Here is a 6,000-nt window from a genome sequence, read left to right as displayed (position 1 = left end):
ATGTGCGATCGGATATCAGGCTGTTCGATGTGTTCGATTTGAATCGAACATCACGTGGCAAACTCCAAAAAAAATCGATTCCCCTCCCACCTTCCCTGGCACTTTTTTTGCACCAATAACAGCGCAGGGGAGGTGGGACAGGAAATACGACACCGGAGGCATCGAAAAAAATCGGAAAAAGTCATTGGCTGGCGAAATCAGGTGACCTCCATTTTAGACGAATAGTGGATTTCAAATCCGGGTCATATGAGAATGTGAACTTTGTGACTTAGAGAAAGGGATAGCTGTACAGGCAGAGATAGCTAGGGATAACCTTTATTTAGGTAGGAATGTTATTAAAAATAACTTTTTGGGGCTCTATCGGGTGTGTAATTGCGATTTTTGTGACATAAACTTTTTCCCATAGGAATGCATTGGACAGCGCTGATTGGCCAGAATACGGAATTCGACCAATCAGCGCTGGCTCTGCTAGAGGAGGCGGAGTCTAAGATCGCTCCACACCAGTCTCCATTCAGGTCCGACCTTAGACTCCGCCTCCTCCGGCAGAGCCAGCACTGATTGGCCGAAGGCTGGCCAATGCATTCCTATGGGAATGCAGAGACTTAGCAGTGCTGAGCCAGTTCTGCTCAACTACACCGTGTGCCGGTCAGCCCATCTGATATAGCAGAGCCGAGTGTGCACTAGAACCCTTATGCACACTCGGCTCTGCTACATCAGATGGCTCTGCCTTGGCCAGCCTTCGGCCAATCAGCGCTGGCTCTGCCGGAGGAGGCGGAGTCTAAGGTCGGACCTGAATGGAGACTGGTGTGGAGCGATCTTAGACTCCGCCTCCTCCAGCAGAGCCAGCGCTGATTGGTCGAATTCCGTACTCTGGCCAATCAGCGCTGGCCAATGCATTCCTATGGATTCCTATATCCACACTCGGCTCTGCTACATCAGATGTAGCAGAGCCGAGTGTGCACACTCGGCTCTGCTACATCTGATGTGCCGGTCAGCCCATCTGATATAGCAGAGCCGAGTGTCCACATCTGATGTAGCAGAGCCGAGTGTGCACACTCGGCTCTGCTACATCTGATGTGCCAGTCAGCCCATCTGATATAGCAGAGCCGAGTGTGCACACTCGGCTCTGCTACATCAGATGTAGCAGAGCCGAGGGTGCACTAGAACCCTTATGCACACTCGGCTCTGCTACATCAGATGGCTCTGCCTTGGCCAGCCTTCGGCCAATCAGCACTGGCTCTGCCGGAAGAGGCGGAGTCTAAGGTCGGACCTGAATGGAGACTGGTGTGGAGCGATCTTAGACTCCGCCTCCTCCAGCAGAGCCAGCGCTGATTGGTCGAATTCCGTACTCTGGCCAATCAGCGCTGGCCAATGCATTCCTATGGATTCCTATATCCACACTCGGCTCTGCTACATCAGATGTAGCAGAGCCGAGTGTGCACACTCGGCTCTGCTACATCTGATGTGCCGGTCAGCCCATCTGATATAGCAGAGCCGAGTGTGTACATCTGATGTAGCAGAGCCGAGTGTGCACACTCGGCTCTGCTACATCTGATGTGCCAGTCAGCCCATCTGATATAGCAGAGCCGAGTGTGCACACTCGGCTCTGCTACATCAGATGTAGCAGAGCCGAGGGTGCACTAGAACCCTTATGCACACTCTGCTCTGCTACATCAGATGGCTCTGCCTTGGCCAGCCTTCGGCCAATCAGCGCTGGCTCTGCCGGAGGAGGCGGAGTCTAAGGTCGGACCTGAATGGAGACTGGTGTGGAGTGATCTTAGACTCCACCTCCTCCAGCAGAGCCAGCGCTGATTGGTCGAATTCCGTATTCTGGCCAATCAGCGCTGGCCAATGCATTCCTATGGGGAAAAGTTAGCTTGCAAAAATTGCAAGCTGATAGGGATTTCCATGAAATAAAGTGACTTTTATGCCCCCAGACATGCTTCCCCTGCTGTCCCAGTGTCATTCCAGGGTGTTGGTATCATTTCCTGTGGTGTCATAGTGGACTTGGTGACCCTCCAGACACGGATTTGGGTTTCCCCCTTAACGAGTATATGTTCCCCATAGACTATAATGGGGTTCGAAACCCGTTCGAACACTCGAACAGTGAGCGGCTGTTCGAATCGAATTTCGAACCTCATTTTAGTGTTCGCTCATCTCTATCAGCAACCAATGTGAGGAAGCAGAGTTGTAGTGTAAATTATCAGACTGAGAGGGAGAGTAATAACTAGGCTATTCTATGAGAAAGAAGTTAGATTTCAGACTACTACAGGCGTCCATTAGAAAATGGAAGTAGCTGGTAGTCAACTAAACCATAACATTATTTGTATGAATGGACTGTTTACTACGATACTACTGATATACTGCAGTACTACTACTTTCAATATTCCTACGCGATATTTACAAGGGGGTATGTCTACAAAACACTGCTTAGGGCTAGTTCACACGGAGTAAAATGGTCTGGATTTTGGCACGGGAACTGCGTCAGAATCTGGACCAAAATGCGCCTGCCGCGGCTAGCTGCGCTGTTGCGGCTACAGACAGTCTCGGCTTTCCGCACTGGATTAGGCCCAAATGAATGGGCCTAGTTGGGAGGGAGGTGTCGCGAGGTAGATGTCTGCAACTGAATCAGCCATGGAATTCGCCTGAAGAAAGGCTCCCATTAATTTCAATGGGAGGCAGTTTTTTGAGCTGGATTCTGACGTGGATTCCGCGTCAAAACCCATTTGACTCCGTGTGAAATAGCCCTTATACTACAACTTAGGTTGCTGACAGAAGGCCTTCTGCTGCTTGTGAATGGGGTTTCAAAATTCTCCTGTAGATCACTTTGTTATGGGTAAGGGATACATTCCTTCTTTGTAGGCATGTTGTTTAGGCTTATGGTCAATTTATAGCTAGTACCGTATTTTTCGGACTATAAGACGCACTTTTTTTCCCCCAAATTTCGGAGGAAAATGAGGGTGCGTCTTATAGTCTGAATGTGGGTTTGCAGCATGGCCGCGCTACTGCCACCGCTGGTTTTCTTCAGCGGCAGTAGCGCGGCAATCTGCAGGCCCCGGCAGCTGAGACAGTCCCCGGCATCTGCTGTAATAGACCGGCGGATGCCGGGGAGTGTCTTAGCTGCCGGGGCCTGCAGATTGCCGCGCTACTGCCACCGCTGGTTTTCTTCAGCGGCAGGAGCGTGACTATACTGCAGGCCCCGGCAGCTAAGACACTCCCCGGCATCCGCCGGTCTATTACAGCAGATGCCGGGGACTGTCTCAGCTGCCGGGGCCTGCAGATTGCCGCGCTACTGCCGCTGAAGAAAACCAGCGGTGACAGTAGCGCGGCCATGCTGCAAATCCACTCCTCCTCCACAGGTCCCGGCAGTCAGTTAACCCCCCCACCCACCCACCCCCACCGGCCCCATACCTTTAGTGATGCAGTCCGGCTCCTGCACGGCGAGGCCGCAGGAGCCGACCTGTTCCGATGACAGCCGGGAGCCTAATGAAGGCTCCGAGGCTTGTCATAGATATATATTACTATCGCGGCTGGTCTATGACCCTCCGCGATAGTAATGTATAGAGTCTCCCATAGACGGCAATACACTTGTATTGCCGTCTATGGGACTTGCAATCAAATGATTGCAGGTTCAAGCCCCCTAGGCGGGGGATATTAAAATAGTAAAAAAAAAAAAACACTTAAAAAAAATATAATAAAAAATAAAATAAATAAAAGTTCACCTCCTTTCCCTAGAATACATATAAAAGTATAACATTACTGTGAAACATACACATTAGGTATCCCTGTGTCTGAAAATGCCCGGTCTACTAATATTTTTATGTACAGTGAACGTCAAAATCAAAAGTGCTAAACCGCCAGGTTTTTCTCTCTGTTTTGCCTCTGAATTAAATAAAAGGTGATCTAAGCAATAAACATTTCCCAAAATAGTATATCTAAAAAGTACACCTGGCCCCACAAAAAAAACGCCCTATACATCCCCGTACAGCTGCAGGGTCACCTGTCAATGTGGCCTTGCAGCTGTTCCAAAACTACAACTCCCATATATTAAATATTTTACCATTTTTTGCCTGAAATTTTTTTTTCCCTATTTTTCTCCTCTAAAACCTGGGTGCGTCTTATAGTCCGAAAAATACGGTATTTATCCCATATACTTTCCTTATTTAGGCTTACTTAGGCATGCTGTTTAGGCTTATGGTTGATATACACTTAGTATTTATCTCACATGACTAACTTGGTCTCCCTTGCTCTTTGATATTTCTTTGATAGCATACTTTCTTTGCACTGAGATGTCTCCCTTCCTGTCTATGATTATGTCTATATACCTTAAGTTGGGAGATGATATATGACTGGATATGTGTACATGTCCATACACTTGTGTGGGTAACCAGTTATACCTTAGTGCTATGACTTATATCGATTTTTTGTGATCTGACAGTGTTGTGCCCGTTTCTGTGGGTCGTCCATTTTTCTTGAATTATTGTTGTCTTGTGTGTTGTTTCTATATGTTGTATACCTTTTTAAAACAATGGAACTTTTTCAATAATAAAAGATGTTGTTTTACAATACTTTTTGTATATGTTGAATACTTCAACCTTTTTGGGATTTTATATCCCTATTTTCTTGTCTATATGTTTATTTTTTGGTTGAGGTATGCTTTCCATGATTGGGCTGATTAGTGGGAGTTAGTTACGTATACTTGACTGTTTCTGAACTCTCTTGTGCTATGCTTGTTTTGTACATCTGAGATGTAACAGAGCCAAGTATATGGCACAGCAGTGAGGAATTGACAATATATGGTATACAGGTAGTCCTCGACTTACGACATTGATCCGTTCTTACGCGGCGGCGTAAACCGAATTTCGACGTAAGTCAGAAACATGTACCATACTAGCTGGTACCCGCGACTTCGTCTGCGGTGATTGTAGCAGTGGGTATATACAGGCGCGGGTAAGGTTTTCGTACTGTGTATAAGGTATGGGATATGAAATGTAACTTTGTATCTTGTTTTTGCTATAATTCAGAGAATACGTGAGACTTTTGTGTTGAAGTTAATTTGTATTTGAGCTGCTATATATACGGTGTTGTGAAAAACTTTACATAGTGACTTTGGGACAGAGGTATTTGAAGTTAACCCTTTCCTGCCAATGGCATTTTTTGATTTTGGTTTTTCATTTGTAACTCCCCTCCTTCTAAACCCCATAACTTTTTTATTTCTCTGCTCCCAGAGCCATATGAGGTCTTAATTTTTCTGGGACAAATTTTTCTTCATGATGCCACCATTATTTATTCTGTATAATGTACTGGGAAGCAGGGAAAAAATTCAGAATGGGGTGGATTTGAAGAAAAAATGCATTTCTGCGACTTTCTTACGGGCTTTGGTTTTACGGCGTTCACTGTGCAACCAAATTGACATGTCCCCTGTATTCTGCGTTTCGTTACGATTCCGGAGATACCAAATTTATATGGTTTTATTTACATTTTGACCCCTTTAAAAAATCCAAAACTATGTTAAAAATTTTTTTTTTGAAAAGTCGCCATATTCTGCAGGCGTAAGATTTTTATACGTCCGTGTACGGGGATGCATAGGGCGTCTTTTTTTGCGGGACCGGGTGTACTTTGTAGTTCTACCATTTTCGGGAAATGTTATTGCTTTGATCACTTTTTATTCAAATTTTTATCAGAATCAAAACAGTGAAAAAACAGCGGTTTGGCACTTTTGACCATTTTTCCCGCTACGGCGTTTACCGAACAGGAAAAATATTTGTATAGATTTGTAGAGCGGACGATTTCGGACGTGGGGATACCTAACATGTATGTGTTTCACAGTTTTTAACTACTTTTATATGTGTTCTAGGGAAAGGGGGGTGATTTGAATTTTTAATCCTTTTTATTTGTTTTTATTTTTTTTTTACTTTTTATTAAACTTTTTTTTTTGCATTTATTAGACCGCCTAGGGGTATTGACATGGGTGGGCGGTGTCGCGGATTGTCAGAGCGG

The sequence above is a fragment of the Leptodactylus fuscus genome, chromosome 2 (assembly GCF_031893055.1).
Source record: "Leptodactylus fuscus isolate aLepFus1 chromosome 2, aLepFus1.hap2, whole genome shotgun sequence".
NCBI classification, from domain to species: domain Eukaryota; kingdom Metazoa; phylum Chordata; class Amphibia; order Anura; family Leptodactylidae; genus Leptodactylus; species Leptodactylus fuscus.
This window is presented reverse-complemented; position numbering follows the sequence as displayed.